The following is an 18,434-nucleotide window of genomic DNA, read 5'->3' on the forward strand; positions in this document are numbered from 1 at the left end:
TGGAGCTGTGCCTTGTCCCAGAGGGAGGTGTCCAAGCAGGGTTCCCAGCAGGCACCAGCACTCGAGGCAGTGCCTCCAACCAAGTGGGCAGGTTGTTCCCACATGAAAATGGACTTAGATGGGAAAGTGAAATTAAACTTAATTACCAATGCAACCAATCCCTGTCTGTGGAGTTCAGGCGTGTGACCAGGGATGGAGTGGGAGCTGCCCTTCCAGTGGGAGCAGCTGGGCACCCACACCCCCAGCATGCTGCCGATGCCCAGGCAGCACCAGGAGGCACAGCTTAGCCACTGGGTGTTTTCTAGGAAAGGCCTAAGCTCTGTGTATAGGGAAGGTCACTAGTACAGACACTGTCCTACAACATTATTGAAGAAGAATTTGAGCAGGGAGGAGTTTGTACAGAAACTTTGTGACCAGAACAAGTGCTTTGGAAATGCCCAGCATGGTGATGTTGGTTCTCAGGGAGGAAATGGCCCACGGAGCTCTTTGTGCTCAAACAGGAACAGGAAGAGCACAGATGGCCCAGTGTAATGTTCACTCCCAGAGCCCACTGGGGCTGTGCAGCCAGGGCTGCATTGTCTGAGGGTGCATCTGCACTGATGCACAGTGAGGCAGGTAAATATCATGGATTTTGTTCTGACCTGGATTAAGATTCATTGAAACACAAGTGTAAGAACATGACATTTTTCTGAAAGAAAACTGAATGTTTCTTTGTCCTTTCAGTCTACAGTTTCTAGAAAAAAGCCATGAGAGCTAACCAGCCGGTATCAGAAAGCTCTCCTGGCCAGTGAGGTGCCTGCTCTCCCTCGGGCATGAGGCACACCGGATGCTGCTGAGGCCCAGCAGCTCTCAGGGATGCTCACTAAACCCATCCTGTCTCACACGTGCTGCCTGCTCTGTTGCAGGGGTGATTAGAGCACACAAAAAGCAAAGCTAATTGTATCCCCTCCAGGCTGTGTAGCAGAACAAAAAGCCTCATGAAGGAAGCAGGTGGAGTTCAAATCTTGAGACCAGGCAACAAAATCTGTCTCCCAAAGTCAAATGTGGAATTATTTGTTATTACTTCATCTCACAAAACATAACCCTCTGCTTAGGGTTCAACTCTGTCTGTGTTGACAGAGATGTTTAACACAACCTGACACTGGAGATAAACTGTCTTTTTCCTTATCTTTTTTGCTGTTTATTTCCTTGTCTCTTTCCTTGTCTCTTTCCTTGTGTTTACTGATGTCAATGTGCCTCGTGGTTTCCTTGAAGGCTGCTATTCCTGTTGGCTAGGGATGAAAACCCCAATTTAAAACAACAGGTGGCATGGGAATCCCAGTCTGTAGCAACAGAGAGAGGCTGAAATTAAACCATGGCTGAAAATGGGAGCCTGCTCGGGGGAGGGAATGAGGGAGGGAGTTTGGTGTTTATTTTCTGGCAACAGGGCACCACTGCATGACTGCTGCTTGTCACAGCATCCAGCCCCAAGAGCTGTGCTGTGGCCACCATGTGTTCCTGGAGAGAGATGGTAATGTGCCACTAATGCTGAAAATAGTAAAAGAGAGAGGGATAGGAATTCAGAATAAAGTTATCAAGAAGTGTAAGGTGTAAAAGACAGAGGTCTGTGGAGTATCTGGTGTTTCCCTGCAGGAGAGCAGTGGGGCAGCCCTTCAGTGAAGTGCCTGGGCTGGGCTGGGGCACTGGCCTGAGCTGTGAGGGAGAGGGAAGGGAAATCAGACCAAATTCGAGACCTTAACTATGGAAAAGCCTCCTATAGCTTTTGTGCTTTGGTTTCTAACGTGTGTGGTACTCATGGTACTCACTCCTTGCAGCAGCCTCAGACCCTTGCTGTGCACTGCAGTCCCTGCTGGTGCAGGGCTGATGTGAAACAACTGCGAGAGAAAATCGCCTCCTTACAGACATTGTGATGTTGTTTGCACAGGGTCAGCTGCGCTGGCAGTGGAGCTTGTGTGCAGGAGTCCCACTCTTTCTCTCCATGAACTCATTTATTTGGTGGCTCTTAATTTTCATAAGCAAAGTGAGGCGAAAGCTCTTTGGAGGTGCAGCTATGAGTGTGACATGTCTGTTTTACAACGTTTCCCAAATCACAGAGTGGTTGAATCCTCTGTGGAAGTTCCCTGTGGCACCTTTCATTCCTGTGGAGAGGCAGAAGTGCTGATAATCTGGCAACCTGACACTGAGGGACCCACAGGGAGGGGTCAGGCACCCACCTGGCCTTCAGTGCCCGCTGGAGCCACTGGGGCAGAGCCTGTGCCCAGGACAGGAAGAGTTTTCCCTGCATTGGTTAACTGACACCGTTAAATTTAGCAATAGGGAGGAACAGAAACTACTGCAGCACTTGCCACGAGGCAACAGCACTCTGAATTGTTCCCCATGGAAGGAAACAGAAATTGAAACTAAACGTTTAAGGGAAAAGAGAACTGAGTTTTCATGAAAGCATATGTGTGTGTGCAGTGAGATGTGCTCAGCCTTATCAATAAGATGTAATCAGCCTTATCAAGAAACAGTTGCTTTACATGCTAGAATACTTAGGAATAAAACACTAAGCAAAATGTCTCCAGGAATCATCAAAAATATTTGTATGTTTTGGGTGTTAGTTTGGCTCAGACACTGCTGCTGCCTAGATAGCAAGGGACAAAGTCAGAGAATGCTGCCACTGACTTTGTTAAAATGGTAAAATAGAGCTGCAAAGCACAGTTTTCAAAGGCACAGGACACTTTTGTGGCAAATGGCACAAAAATAAGAGAAGGGATGAACAACGTAGGGGTTATTGTGAGCCTGGGGAGGGACCAGGCTGCTGCTGTAGCACAGAAGTGAGATCAAACAGTGTAAACCTGTCAGGGCCAGGGGAAGAAAGAGCTGGAAGAGGGACCACAGAAGGTCACTTCATCTGTTCCCTTGCCCCAGGCACGGTGGAGGGTACCTGAATCACTCCTCCAGAAGAATGCCTACCTTGATTTAGTACCTTATCAGTCCTTTTTTCCTCTCTCAGTCCAGCCTGACTCTCTCTCTGCAGTTTCAGCCCATCTTCATGTCCTCACTGTCATAAATACAAGGGACAATTGTTCCTGCTCTTTATAGTGTCCTTAAATTTCAGATCATCATTGCTGTGCTTCCATCATTCTTGGCGCTGCTTCCAGCTCCTTCCACGCTTTCATGCCCACTGCTGTCCCTGGAGCTCTCATCCCACTTCCCGGCAAGCTGACAGCAGTGGGACCAGACCTGGTGTGTCCCTGTGCCCTTATACACCCCCTTGCACGGCAGCCTGCCAGCCTCTGCACATACTCAGGTGTGTGTCCCTCTGGTTTTTTGTCCTCTAGGTTAATGCAGAGAACAGTAGATAACCATCAAGTTTATAATGACTTTTTACAAGCAAAAGAAATTAAACGGGTTCTTCCTTAGTATTCGTAAGTTCCTCTTGCCTTGGTAAGTTATGTTTATTAATCTCATAATTTTTGTCCTTCCTTGGGATCTTTTCAGTTTGCTTCTGTCTTTCCTAAAGTGTGGTTAGCACCACAGAGGTTTGATGAGGCTCCTTTGCACATGGCTCTGGGTGTGTGTCCTGTCAGGGGACACGCTGATACACCTCTGGCTAATCTGTACTATTGTGGCCCCTTTTCTGCACTGTCCTGTGCCACCCGCAGGGCAGCACCGACAGCTGCCCCGGGCCACAGGCAGAGCTGAGCAGTTGGCTTGGTGCAGTGCCGCTGCTGCGGCGGGACAGGAGCAGCGAGGTGCCCTCGGTGGGAGCCGGGGAGCCCAGCCAGCCCCCGCAGCCCCCGGGCTGGCCTCGCCGGGGCGACGCCGACAAAACCAACCGCTTTGCAACGGCTTCTCTTGCTAAAATGAAGGCGGAGAGGGAACCGGGAGCAAAGCAGGGTCTTTCTGCCTGCTCTGGGAAGCAAGTCTTTGGAGGATTGAATCCCCAGGGCAGGATTGCACCCGGGGGTGCGGAGCGATGGCGCTGGGCGCTCTGCGGACACTGCCGGGCCGCGGCAGCGCCGCCCGCCCCCAGGCCGCCGTGCCGTGCCGTGCCGTGCCGTCCCTCCCCCGGCCGGAGGCGGCGGGGCCGGGCACGTGTGCGGGCTCGGGCTCGGTGACTCATGAGGCGCCGGCCGCTCCGCCGCGGGGAGGATGAGGGAGGGCGGCCCCGGGGGAGGGCAGCCCGCCGCGCCGCCGCCCCGCTCCGCGCCTTCCCCTCGCTCCCGCGGCGCCCGGAGCGCGGAGGCCGCGCCGGGACTAGGTGAGCGCAGCCGGGCCGGGCCGGGATCCCCGCGGGCCCGGGGCTGCCGGCGGGCCGGGGCCGGGTGGCGCTTCCGGGCGGGGCGGGGGCGGCGGCGGAAGCGGGGCCGGGGCCGGCGCGGGGAGCCCGGGCCGCCGCTGCCTCCGCCCGCTGCGCCGGCGGCACCGTCAGCATGAGCCGCTGAGCCGGGCGGGCCGCGCCGGCAGGGCCCCGCCGGCAGGCCCGGGGTGAGTGCGGCGGCGAGGCCCGGGGCCGCGGCACGGCCGGCGGCGGGGAAAGCGGGCGGCGGCCCTGCCGGGGCGGCTCCGGGGGAAGGGAAGGGAAGGGAAGGGAAGGGAAGGGAAGGGAAGGGAAGGGAAGGGAAGGGAAGGGAAGGGAAGGGAAGGGAAGCCGCTCGGCTCCGCGGGAAGGGCGGGAGCGTTACCGCGCTCGGCGGGTCGGAACCCGGAGCGGTGACCGGGGCGCGGTCCGGCTGCCCGCGCCTCCCTTCCCGGCGGCAGCGCCCGGCCGGGGCTCCCCACGCGTGTCCCCGGCAGCCCGGAGCCCTCCGGCCGCGGCTCGGGGCTGCCCGGCAGGGCTGGGCTGTCCGTGAGGTGTCGGTGAGCTCACGGCGCGGGGAGCTGTGTGCGGCAGGCGCTGGCCCGGCGGGCTGGCGGTGCGGTGCAGCATTCGGCGGCATCGCCCTGCGCGCTCACCGCACGGCCTGGCCCGGCAGCTGCCGCCTTAGCGTGCGGGAAAGAGAGCTTTCGGCTTGCTTTCTAGAGAAAGTTCTTGAATTCAGAACTTTGGTTTGCACCTGCGAAAAAGACGTTGGTACAGTGGAAGAGAAAAATGCAGAGGGATGTTTTCTGTGTAAAATGGTTGTCATTGAAAAATATGTAATTTTTTTAAAAAAAAAATTTTCTTTCGTTTCTTTTTTTTTGGGGTTTTTTTTTTTGGTTTTTTTTTTTTTTTTTTGAGGTGGGGGATATATGCCCGAGAGCAAGGGAGGAGCAGGATATGGGTGACAGAAATAACGAAGTGCCGGAGAGCAGGTTTAGGGAAAGGATGTAACAGTAAAGAGGGATGGATGTAATGAATAGTAATGGTGAATAACTTAACTGGGTTATGTCTCTTTTTGGCACTACAGAGAAAAGGTTCTAATGAAACGACAACACATTCCAAAGTGACAAGGAAATGATTTGCATAATGAATAATTAACCGATGGCACTTGTTGCTGCAGGGGAAGTTTAGGGTGAGAGCTGAGGTCAGATTGCAGGCTCCCCTCGGGCTGGCTGTGTGTGACACTGACCCTGGGCAGGCCCACTGGCATAGAACAATATTATAATTCAGAGTAGATCAAAGAGGAAGAAATGAAAGGCTTGGCACCCCTGTGCTCACTGCGATGTTGACAGGACTGCTGCATGTGGAAGGTTGGGATTGCTGTGCCATTGCAGGAACCAGAGGCGTTGGGAGTCCCTCTGCTTGTTGGGTGTTGTGGGCTGAGCTGGAAGGTCTGCCTGGGAAGTGTTTAGGGGTGCAGGGCACCCTAACAACCCCTTTGGCAGGGACAGTGGTGCTGGGTGATGCTGAGCTGAGCTTGATGGTTGCAGTGTGTGCTTTTGGAATTGAAATTTTGTGAGGCCTATGTCTCTTTGCTTTCCTGAGTTCATGCTGGATCAGGCATAGACTGGAACACTGTAGAATGGAATTGGACTTCACTGAGTTTAAAGGCTTGAATTTAAAAGCTCCAGGCTTCTCAGCTGTGAAACTTCTCCAGGCTTAATTAAACCAAAAGCTATTTAGATAGAAAAGTCATGGCAATGACTGAACAATCTTAAGTTTCACAGTTAGTCTCAAGGCTTGAGAAAATTGGGAAAACTTTTTTCTCTGTATATTGTATGTTGGAGTTAAAAGTAATCGTGGTGTCTGCCTGGTTTATGTGATATTTAAAAGTTCAGGATGGTGCAGTTGTTATTTACTTGGGCTACTGAGGAAAGATATACAGAAGCAGAATTCCTGGTCTGATATAGGATAGCAAAAGTAGTGGGGTGTGTTTATTGTCTCATTTCCCTCTTCATGAAGGGCACGCAGCCCTCGGTGGTGTGCTGGGCAGGCCTGTAAAAATCCCAGAGTTTTGGCTGGTTTTACTGAAAACTGGAAATGCTGTTGGTTCATTTTGCTTTGGAAGTTCGACAGTATAATCAGAAATAAATGTTTGAATCAAGTTGCTTCAAGCCTTAAATGTAGACATTCCTTTTCAGTTGTGGAGCATGGTTAATTTTGCTTGGCATTGCTTTGTGTCCTGAGCTGTACTACTTTGGTGCTTCACTAAGTCTCGGGTGCTGTTCATAATTTTCTGGTGTTACTAGGTAATAACTGCTGAGTTATCTAAACTCTGCTTCCTATAGGAAGGCCAAGGATTGAATAAACTAACATTTTTAGACACTTCTGTGACAAATACCACACACTGATGAACATTTGAAAGTAGCAGGTGCTGCTGTTGCTTTCTTTTAAAACCTGTTTGGCATGGAGGCTTCTGGTGCTTGTCTGGTTCGTGTGCCTTGGAAGCACTGACAATGCTCCTTTCCAAAATTTCATCAGCAGGGAAGGTCCTGCTGAGGAGAATCTGTAATGCACTCCTGCAGTCTGTCCTCCAAAGGGTCTGTGGAGGGCAAGTAAGTGCCCCATTCCATGGCCTTGGTACGATGTCCCAGCTGTGTCCCTCTGGGTGTCAGGTGCTGCTCTGACTTCTCCGTCCTTGGAGCCAACTGTGTTGGAAACCTGGAGAATAACTGTGAAGTCCAGGAGATAGTGATGGATGTCCCACAGGGCTGGTGTTTGGCTGCCCAGAGCAGACAGGCTGTAAGAGCCACAGGAGGGTTTCTGTGGCCACAGGAATGTTCCTTCGTGTGTACTGTAGATTAAGATCTCATGGCCAGTTCAGATTAAAGCATAGGCTTCCCCCTCTGTTTTTATTTCCTTTGAGTACTTGTTTTATTCTGCTGCTTCAGCGTCAGTGGGGAGGTGGTAGTGACACAGGGATGCCTGTAATTAGGGGGATGAGCCTTAGCCCTTCTTGATTCCTGCTCAGGAACTGGTGGATAATCTGCAAACATTGTTTTTTCTAACACCGAGGAAGTCACACGTGTTGGATTATAAAAGTCCTTGTGGTAACTCTGTAACTTTCAAAGGGTAATAGGTGTTTCCCTTTGCCTTAGGCATATTTTTGATGGGAATGCTGTAAAGAGCATGTTAGCGAAGGCCAGCTCGTTAAGGTAAAACTGCAGGAAAAGTTCTGTTCCCTTTCGTTATGATTTATGTCCATGCCAAGGATGATTTTTGCTACTATGAGTATTTATCAGCAAATTCCTACTACTACTCCTGTCCAGAGGGAAGGGAGAGGGGAGATCTGGTAGGGTTCAATTGCTTGCTTGGGAATTCCTATGCTCCCGTGTGTCCTGCTGTGCCCAGCCCTGCACAGGGAGCTCTCCTTTTCCCTGCATGACTGGTGGTCTTCACTGTTTGTGTCCCTTAGGGATTAGAGCAGTTGCCTATGATTATTATTTTTTAGTTTAATTTTATTAACAATTATCTACTGCAAACTTAGTTTCCCAAGTAATGCAGCAAAGTAAACAGCATTTCTTTCCTCCTATCCCATAGTTATTTACCAAAAGGATAAACCTGTAAATAGGTTTGACTGCTGTCCTCAGTGACATTTGGAGCCTGCTCTGCATGTGAATATGTGCAATTGCAATTCCGTTAATGTCAATGAGAGTTCCCAGCAATTAACAAGGAAAGAGAAGAGACTATTAAAACCATGCATAGTTGTGATGAAACTTCAATACATCCCAACATATGAAAATATGCAGTTAATGTACAGAGCTATGAGGTGGAGGTTTTATGTGGTTCCTAAGAGGATGCTGGTGCCCACTGTCCATTCATCAGTCTGTGCAGGTGGAATGTGCCAGTCAGTACTTTGCTCAGAGAATAAAGCCAGTGACAAATGTTGGTTTACCCTGACCTGTGCATTCAAAACCAGCAGTAAGTTCTCCTGTTCTGAAGATGCTCTCAAATCTCTTCCACAGCTTTAGAAGCAGCAACAGGAGAGTGACAAGAGCGCCCTGGGCTGGGGCAGGGCGACATGCACAAGGTTTACCTATGCCCTTTGAGCAGTTTGGGGGCTGGGTTTGATGTGGGGTGACCTCGGGATGGAATCCTACTGTCTGCAAGGAGAATTGCTTTTCCTGAGGGGTCAATTGTTTTTTGAAAATGTCTCCTGTCTGTCAGCTCCTACCCTGTGAAATAATCCATGTTTCAGATTATGTGCATGTAATGTTATAGAAGAGTATTTTTAGCCAAAATACTTTTATTTTAGTTAGCTAAGAAGAAAAAAAATAGGTATAATCATTGCAATAATTGCAATACATATAATCTGTCCTCAGTGAAATCTAACTGGAGTTCTCACAATTCAGCTTGACTAAGCTTGAATTTTGAAAGGTAAAATTACTGTTGGTAAAATTAGCAAGAGAAGCAGCAGTGTGTAAGGTGACAGCACTTCTGTCATGAGGCTGTAAAATCCTGCACTTCGAGCTCATTTTGGTTTGAATTTAGTGGTTGTACAGGGAAACTGAGGCAGCCAGGCCTGAGGAAAATGCAGCTGGGCCTGAGTTTTGTGTAGCCAGATTGTAATTCCCATAAGGCAAGAGCATGACCAGCATTAGCCCAGCCTGGGGCATGGGCCAGCTCAGCCTGGCTCTGTCTGTCCTTCCACAGCCCCACTGCTGCCTGGAGCTGCCCTGATCTGAGCACTGTGATAAAATGTGTGAGTCCTGTGTGCTCATGGGACCTTTGCTTTTGGCAGATAGGCCAAATACTTGTTTTCACAGAAAAATAATTTGGTACATAATATGCAAGCTGTATATGAGTAGCTGAATTGGGTGAATTTCCACACAATAAAAAGCAAGAAATACTAGATAGGTTGAAATATGCCCAGACCTTTGGTGTTTTGAGCAGAGCTTCTGCACAGCTGCCATGGTTAGCCCGGCTGGGTTGGACTCCTTTTATCAGTCCTTCTGGTGAGTGTACAGGTGGCAGTTCCAACGTCTGCAGAGTATCCAGCTTTTCCTGTGGGAAGTGTACCTTGCTGTCCGCCCTGGGGCAGGCTGCTCTTGTAAAAGGAATTTCTTTCCCTTATGTAACTTGTTGGTAACATTACATCCAGAGTCGGCTCTTGCAAAAGTGCGTCAGTCTTGCAGTGGCACAGAAAAAACTTACCGGAGCGTGCACTGAATTCCCCCCTTATCTCTCTATAGCACATTTTATGTATCTTGTAGTGAGATGTTTTGTTTCTGCAGTTTCAGACTTTGTGTTTCAGAAGATTAATAGACTTAGCAGCCCTGTTTGCTCAGCTTAGCAGCGATAACAATGTAATAAGTCATGAGACGGTCGCAGATCATCTGGCAAGGCAAAATATGCCTTGGACTTGAACTCGGAGCAGGTATTATTTGCAGAGAAAAGTGAAATGTTTCAAGCATTATAAATAGCGTGTCCCGACTTGGGTGGCTGTGGGTTCAGGTCTGCCCGCAGAGCCTGCACAGGAGGCAGCTGATGGCGTCTGCATTCCCCTGTGGACAGAGCGGGGAGAGCGAGGGCAGTGTTTGTACCCTACATGGCTGGTATTTACTGCAGCACGTACGGAGCCCTGGCTGAGCTGGGGCGCAGGCTGGAGGAGCAGGGCTAGGCCCTGGGCTCCCAAATCCTCCTGCAGCAGCTCCGCACATTCCTGCTGCGCTGCTGGCTCCCGTGCCAGCGAGTCCAACTGTGAGCAGTGAGTAAGGACTTGGGAACCCGGAGCATTTTTGGGCTCTGGGCCCAATCCTGCTTCCAGAGAAGTTAATTGGAATTTTTTCCTTCTAAAAAAGGGAGAGCAATCGGAGCTGCCCAGCTCGGTCCTGCAAGGCCCTCGGCACTCCTCTCTGTGCCGTATGTGACTCCAGGCTCCCCCGTTGCCCCCGGCCGGGATGGGCTGTGGGCAGCCGAAGCCCCCGTGGGATGCACTCCTGAGGCTGCTGGAGCTGTGGCGCTGCAGTGGTGTTATCTGCACTGCAGTGACAGTACCAGCACCCGAGGAGATAAACTTCTCCTTTCGGTGTCAGTAAATTGCTGTGGGAGCACGTGGAGTTTGCTGTGTCCGTTGGGTCTGGATGTACCCGAGGTCTGGAGCCTTTGAGCTCCGCGCTCGCCGGGCAGCGGAGCACGCTGCACCACGCACGTGTGTCAGGTTTTCCGAGCAGGGTGCCAAGCTGAAGGCACAGGCAGCAGGCCTGGCTTTGCCATATAAAGTCGGTGTCTGGGTGTGCGCAGGCGCCGGGAGCTGCTGGCAGAGGTGCTGTGCTGGGCCACCCGCCCTTCCTCTTCCTCGCTGCTCCCAAGGGCTGCTGCTCGCCAGCTATTTCAGTGCTCACTGAGCCTCTGGCTTCCAGGGAAGGAAGGTCCTGTCAGCTGCACGCACTGATAAACACAGCAGGGCCTTCTGGAGAGAAATAAACTCTCCGTTTTTCCTTCTGGGACTCTCTGAAGCTTGGAATAAAATCCGAACAAAAATGTTTATTCCAGAGTGTGGAAGCATTTATTAGTGCCTGGGCAGCGCTCTTGACTTTGTATGGCTACCTCTGGTTTTCAGTGAAGTCTGTTATTCTTTACCTGTAATTTTATATGGGAATCCTTCCATGCTCCATATGGAGGCACAACTTCAGGAGGACTTTGAGCCTTCTTTCAAGCAGTGAAAAATCAAAGGTAGTGAGTCTGTGATCCTGATAATGTAATTATGTATTTTTCAGCTTTTTGATGTGTAGCATTTAAAAATGTTGTTCTGGGAATGTGGGCACTTGCTGCCATGCTGGAGCTTTGCAGGCTGCTGGAAAGGAAGTCCCTGGGCAGATACCCTGTTTGCTGCTTATCAGCGTTTTATTGAGCTCCTGTATTTATGTGCAAATGTATTCAATAAATAAATCTTTAATGATGTGATTTTTGTTGTGAAAAGTAGATGCAGCTCTGTTCAGTTCTTCTTCTTCTAATTAAATACAGCTAATGGTGGAACAGAAATACAAGCATTTGAACTTCTTTCTCTCATTTTTCTGCATGACTGACAAAATTATTGCTTTGGATTTGGTTTGTTTTCTACAACTTCTAAGCATTGTCTTTAATCACCATTTTTATAAAAGCTAGTTTTCCTTAAGTCATTTCACTAGCTGTTTTCCAAATATCCCATGTTTTTTATGTAAGAGTAAAAATTTAAACTTTCACAATTGGTGTTTTGAAATGGCTTTTAGAGCTAAGAAGGAGAATACAAGGAAAACATAACCTTTTAAGGTTTCTCAAAAATTTCTTCATGGCGTTTGATTTGGGTAGCTTGCACTGGTATGTTAATGGGAAAGGGGTCACATTGAGAAGAGCCCAAGCAGAGGATAGAGTATTCCATGTGAGAAATACTATGGGACAGTGTCAGTGGCAGTGCTGCTGTCACATGCACAGGGACCAGCCCAGCTCAGGAATCCCTTTGTCACTTGTCCCCTGTGTTGTGGAAGCTGTCCTGGCTGAGGTTGTGTGCAGCAGAGGCTGTTCGGAACAGGGGCTGTTAGAGGGTTGTTTCTCATAGTTATTGTTAGCTATGTACTTATCATAATTCAAAATGAATAAGTGTAACAATATACTAAAGCAAATACTGATTAAAAATACTTGTCTCAATTATATTTTCCACTTCCTAAAATAAAACAATCATGCAGTTATTACTTCTTTTTAATACCAGTGACTAATTTGGAGCTTTTCCTTGGTATCTGAAGACACGTGTATTTATTTAGTTTGCATGAGATTGGTCACTATCCAAAATTAATCACATCAATGAGTGTTTCTGTGCTGCTGAGCACTGTATATGTAGGGATCTCTATTAAGTCAAGGAAAGTGTCTCCTAAACTGTTTCAGTTTTGCTGTGTGTGGAAGAATAATTTTTTATTTAGTGCATAACAGTCATCTCTGATACCTCAAATGGTGACAGAGCAGATAGAGTTAAAAACCATATTCTCTGTGATTTAGCTTCTTATGTAACTAATAAAATAGATTATATAGACTTGTTGTATTTTCTGAGGAGCTGTACAAGTTTTTATTATCCTGAAGGATGTGATTGATAAACATAAATTAAATGTAAGGTCAGAATGTATCAAAACATTGGAAATGCTCTATTTTGGATCTGAGATTCCCTGAGAAACAGATAGTAGTGAACAGGAATGCAGTTAGCTGTGTCTCCTGTCTCACAGCAGATCCTGGACTCTCGGTGACTGGAGTGGGACAGCATTGTCATCACTCTGAGCTGGCAATGCCTCCCTGCTCCAGGTGTCCCCAGCATGGCAGTGCTGCCACTCTGGGATGCTGGGGTGGTTTCAGAGCTGTGGGACCCCCGGGCCTTTCTCAGGGCTGCTGTGCCTGGTGCTGCTTGGCCGTGCTGCAGAGCCAGGGTGCTCCTTTGCCACTACCTGCAGCAGTTCATCAGTCCAAACTGAACTGCATTGATGACTCCACTTTCCCCCATTCCCATGTAAATTTCTGGTCCTTGGGGAGAAGCATGTGATTGTGCATTGCCATAGCTCACCATGGCTGAGCTGAAGTGACCAGTTCTAAGAGCTGCTGCAAGCAGAACTTGGTGTAACAAGTTCCTCATTAGCTGGACTCACGTCCCTTTTTGGTTGCCCTCAAGTCTGATGCAAGATGAAGCAATCCACAACTACCATAAATGCAATGAGCCTGGCCAGGAGCATGACTGTTACCGAGCAGGCAGAAAGCAGCAAGGTGTCCCCTGTGGAACTGTGCCCCACTGTGGTCCATGTGTCCGCAGGGCTGGGAGAAGCTGCTGGCATTGTCACCAGGAGCAGGACGAGGCACCAGCGTGGAGCAGGTGACATGAATGGCCTGTTCTGTTCCTGGTAATTAGGTTCAGATTTAATCTTGCTAGTTAATTTGATGTGTGCAAGGATGTGGTAGCTGAATCCAGACTTCTGACTCGAAATTATTGTCCTAATGAAGTGGTTGTCATGCGAACGGGCAAGAACTTTGAAATCTGGAGTTTGGTGCTGCGGACGAATGTGGGAGGGGTGGCCCAGCCAGGAATGAGTTAGTGAGGCCAAAGGGAGTGGCTTATTGTCTGGAGCAAGTGCTACTATTAATGAACTAATCATGTTAGTAGTGACCATGTGTATGTCCTGATCCTTCAGGTGGTTGTCTCAGCATTCCTTTTTCCCACTGCTTTATCCAGCTGTCTCTGGGGAAGGAAAAGCCACCCTTCGTGCCAGGCTTACATGGCAGCTGCATTAGGAAGGGAAGTGAAAACCGATTTATAAGTGGAAACCTGAGCAGGAATAAGGTGCTGGTCTGCCTTCTGTTGTAGTACAGGAGATGTTCAGGCACCAGAGCCGTGAGAAGCCAGGGGTGGTGTCTGCTGCATCTCTCACCAGTGAGAGCTCCTCTGGGTCACTTCTCCCTGAAACCATTGGCATCAGCTGAATTTGATGTCAGAGGGAAGCAGTTCCTTCCCTTGCTGAGTCATGGACATGGCTCCTTCTCTGTAGTGTTTGTTATCAAGGGTGATGCTAATTGTATTTATATAAATACATGCACACACGTGCAGTTAGAAATCACCTGTCACTATGGGAGCATTTGCCTCTTTGCTGGTGCCACAGGTGCCTCCCAGCTCTGAATCTCGGCTGTGGGACTCATCCTGGGGTTTGCCGTATGGCTGTTCTAGAGGACAACACCCAGCTCCCACTGAAACAGGCAGGGTAATGAGCATGAGCGTCACTCCTGCATGGTGCAGGAGACAGTTGAAAGGTTTTGCAGGTGAAAAGGTTTGTGTTTGTGCACCCCGTGCTGCCCTGGGGAGATGCTGGGGTTGGGGGAACTGATCCTGGGCTGACCCCACTGCCTTGGGTCATCTTGCTGCTCTCGTTCTTTGCTTGGCTTGTGTACATTTGCAGTTAATCAAACAAAATGTGCAAGTGTCAGATTAATAAATAGCTTGTAGTTTTTGGAAGAGTGCATAGTTGTTTTATTCTGGCATTTCAAATGTCTTTGTATAGAGACAATATGTTTAAAATTACTATTAGAACAAGAAAATAAAACTGATTTTAATAACACAGGTTTTGTTTTTTTTCTATTCAGTTTGTTACTTCTTGGAATTTTAACTTAAATCACTAGATTACTGTTATTTTTAAAGATAAACACTTCCTTTTTAGACTTGCTTGGGAAATGTCACTTCTTTTATGGTTGAAATTCCCCTACGCCAGGACAATACAGAACATCCCATTTCTAAGATACATTATGTGAATGTTATGGTAAAGGAATTACAGTGTGATTATGGTTTTTATCACCAGAAACAGTATTTGCAACTTCTCTGGTGGGGATGGATATGTAAATGCATTGAAATACATAAATTGATGAAAAGTGGATTAAAGGCAGAGTAGTCCTTCCCCAAGGAGATTGATATATACCCCAGGTTATTTAAAAGAAAAAAATCAACAGGGATGTTTCTTGACTTCAAAGATTTCTAAAATCACAGCAAGAGTGGTTAATCTGTAACCATCTGCTCCTTAAAGGAAAGAGGGTTTATGGAATTTGCAGTTTAACTTTCTGACTTGAAAATAGCATTACTGTAATCTAAAGTAAGAGAGGATTGGGCTGTGGGATTTGTAAGTCAGTGCCCATGTGCTGCTGGTGGGAATTGGTTTGCAGTTTGATTAGGAATGGAAATCTTGCAGCAATACCTGATTTCTGCACGTAGTGTGTAACATGTTGCCTCTTTTTTCATTATTTATCAAATTTTCATGAACCGAGTACACTTGGGTGTGTTAAATTCAGATGGAATGTCACAGTGAGGTGGTTCTGTGAAAACAGTTTCAGGAACTGTGAAATAGACTCGAGATAAAACCACATCTGATGGGGATGTGCCGGAGGAGCCACTGAAGTCAGTGGGAGGTTGCACCAGGCAAGTCTGTCAGAGCTAAAACAGTACAGAAAAAACGTTTAAAATACTGGTAGTAGTACTACTAAAACTATGTATATCATGCAAAATATCTGGGTCATAGAAGCAGTGTTGGCAGGTTTTTTATGAATCTCGTGTGGGACTTAGTAGTTCAAAGCTAATGTGCTTGTAGTTTTACCAGGCTCCAAGTCCCAAGTTGCTGAGCTGGGGAGCTGTGAAATCCAGCCCAGGGTTCAGTACCCAGGCAGTCCTACTCTAGAGCTGCCTGCTCTCTGCTCTTGCCTTTGCACTCATGTTTTGCCCTGAAATATATGAAAATACAAAATTGAAAGAGGAGTTGTCTTGCTTTTCCACGCTGTCCTATGGAAGCAGCGGGTGCAGCCCAGAGCATGAGACAATTGGGTTCTTCAGCTGTAGTTTACTAAAGAATACTTTCCTTTATCCAATCCTATTCTGTTATGTGACAAGATGTTAATTAGCTCATTGTTTCAGCTTAATTTTGTGACAGTGCTATAATTATATCCCTCAGTTGTGCCATGGTGTAATTGCTGTATCTCTTCCAAATTTTATATTCAGATATGTTATTGGTAAACTTTGAGTTTGGCAGAGGTGTTTTGAAAATACTGTAAGGCAGTCAGTAATTTTATGTTCCTTGATTTAAAAGACAGCCATTTGGCAATTTCAAGCTTTGAGACTGCCCTGTCAGTGTAAATAGAATATTGATTTTATTCCATTTCCTATCTCATTAGAGTCATTGTCATGAGGATGAATTCATGTTGTGTAATTATCTGTTCTTGCTGACAGTTCTCATGTCATTGAGACTGGTGTTTTCAGCTTCCACTTTCTCTGAGCATAAAAATAGAATTCTTCCCTGCTATCTCTCCTTCAGTGTTGGGCTTTTTGCCTGCCCAGCTTTCTACATCTTTCTTTGAGAGATGTGTGTGAACTGAGATAGAGAAAACAAGGATGTCCAGCAAAGTCAGTTACAGGAACAGTGAAAACAGTGGATCTTTGGGAGCAATTCTCAGTGCAGGGAGACACCTTATTTTTGTGCCAAAGATTGTAATGAGGAGGAAAAATGCCTTGTTAACCTGTCCGTACAACATTTCTTTATAGCAATAAGGGGAAGTAGTAGGAGTTTTTTCTGTGTTAGATTCACTTTCTTGGACATTTCCAGATAACCTTTCCATTGATTTGTGAGGCTGCTTCTTAATCATTTTCATTGACCGAGCTCAGGAGAAGAGTCATCTCTGTTACCCTCCTGAGGAATGACTTCTCAGTGTTATTTCTCTCTTCTGAGAATTGCTTTATAATTTGCTTTCAATCCTTGTAATCCCAATATTCAGTGAAGGCGAGGTTCTGCTTTGGCCAAGCCAATGTTGCAATATTCCCAAGACAAGTAGCAAATGCTTCCAAATTTCAAAAGGTGAACTTCAAAACCCACCTGTGGGTCAGAAGAGCCTTTAGTACTGACTGGTCTTCTAGATGGGGTCTAGAAAACATCAGCCCCTAAATTAATTTTAATTAAATAAAAAATAAAAACTTCAATCCTTTTCATGTCCTGCCCCTATGGTTCTCCCTCTGGATATGCTGCAGTCATTCCCAGCTTATCAGAGACAGCCCAAAGGAGATATCATGTGTATCAGCTGGGTTTTGCAGACTGTGTATCTTCTGGCTTGTGAAGCTTACTGGGAACTCCTCAGTGACTTGGAATGTCACAAGAGAATTTCAAAGTGAGGGGAGAATAGTTCATGCAGATAAAAAAAGATAATTCTATGCTAACATCTTCCTTTATTTAGCGGAGATATTGAAGATAAACCTCTGGTCTGACGTCAGTCTTTATTTCTGCTCGAAGGCTATTTTTAAAACTGACATTTCTGGCTGTTTTCAGGTAGATCACAACCTATGACAAAACACGTTTTCTGCAAGTAACTTTGTACAAAATAAACATCTAGTATTTCTTTGTGTTCCGAAGATTTACTGTCGAGGCATCAGCTCCTCAGAGTAATACTTTTCTTTTTGTGGCTGGCAGCCTGAAGAAGGAAGGGTGGAATTCAGGATCTGTTAGTGCAGTCACAAGTGTGTCACTGACCTCAGCAGGAGCAGAATTTTTGTCCAAGTGGATGACTGTCCTAACATCCTAACAGAAAACTTACTGCAAACCTAGGAGTAAAACACAGTTTGGGTAGTCTTATCAGGAACATTCCTCCTGTCAGTACATATGAGCACAAAAGCTAGTTTTCATCTGTTTTCATTGTGGGTGCTGCCTTCATGCTCTCTTTAATTTCTTGTTAGGGGTAACTACTTGTGTAATGAGAGTGAAATTAAATGTCTTGTTTGGAAACTGTGTCCTTTAACTTGCACTGGCTTTAGTGTATAAAATGCATCAATTTGCTGCTCTAACTCTTCTTGGTGTTTGGAAAAATCAATGCCTGGTATGGATTGGGTACCAAGCTGATGAACAGGAGAAGACCCTGCTTAGAGCTGTTCCACAGCTTGGTGGTAGAGCTCTTCCTGCCAGCACCGGCAGTGCCCTGTCCTGGGGGTCTCACAGGGAATAAACGTTCATGACAAAGTAACACTCAGAAGTCATTTTGTGCAGTGCAGGAGTGATGGTGGGAGGATGCAGATCCAGCTCTTGTCAGTGGAGTACAAGTTGCAGTGCACCTTGACTGGAGGCTGGGAGATGTGTTTAGGCTTCCAAAAGCACTCTGGTGTGCTGGCATGAGGCTGCTGGGATGCCTGGTGGATCTGGTGGACCCGCTGGCACACGGCCCCTGCAGGGCAGCACATTCTCAGTTTTCAGATCTCTTGGTGCTAATCTGTCATGGCTGGGAAGCGTGGCACAGGTGGAAGAGCCAAACTGGTTTGCCTGGACACTTGTTAGAGAACAAGTTTGCAAGACCTGAGTCTTCAATATCTCAAGCGCTGACGAGTAGTGACTGCTGGTGCAGGATGACGCCCAACTCCAGTTTTGGGCAGTTGAAGCAAATGAGTATCTGTGTATACCACGAAGACATTTAGTTGCTAACTCGTGCTTGCAAGTAATTATGTAGTTGTTTGTCTCTTGCTAGCAGGGATTAAAAACGTGGCATGATTTCAAGTGTCCTGGCAAGGAACCCGTGGTGCCGGTTGTAATCTCATTAGCTCTGTTAGGTGTGCTTTCCTTCCCCTGGAGTT

At 47.4% G+C, this 18,434-nt stretch overlaps 1 protein-coding gene across 15 annotated transcripts in view; it reads left to right on the forward strand.

The window, feature by feature from the left end:
- The window catches only part of MBNL1 (muscleblind like splicing regulator 1), a 74,612-nt gene that overhangs the window by 2,478 nt on the left and 53,700 nt on the right, over positions 1-18,434 (forward strand). For 10 of the 15 annotated variants that reach the window (XR_014853971.1, XR_014853972.1, XM_085068860.1 and 7 more), the window contains exon 1: positions 4,107-4,246. The exons of 2 other annotated variants lie outside the window; for them this stretch is intronic. The gene's annotated coding sequence lies outside the window, so the exon portion shown is untranslated. Of the gene's footprint in view, positions 1-4,106; positions 4,247-4,353; positions 4,474-18,434 lie in introns of those variants that run through there. 3 more of the 15 variants (XM_085068868.1, XM_085068869.1, XM_085068857.1) reach the window with 3 other exon arrangements.

The sequence above is a fragment of the Lichenostomus cassidix genome, chromosome 9, assembly GCF_008360975.1.
Source record: "Lichenostomus cassidix isolate B80296 chromosome 9, HeHo_3.0, whole genome shotgun sequence".
Taxonomy (NCBI): domain Eukaryota; kingdom Metazoa; phylum Chordata; class Aves; order Passeriformes; family Meliphagidae; genus Lichenostomus; species Lichenostomus cassidix.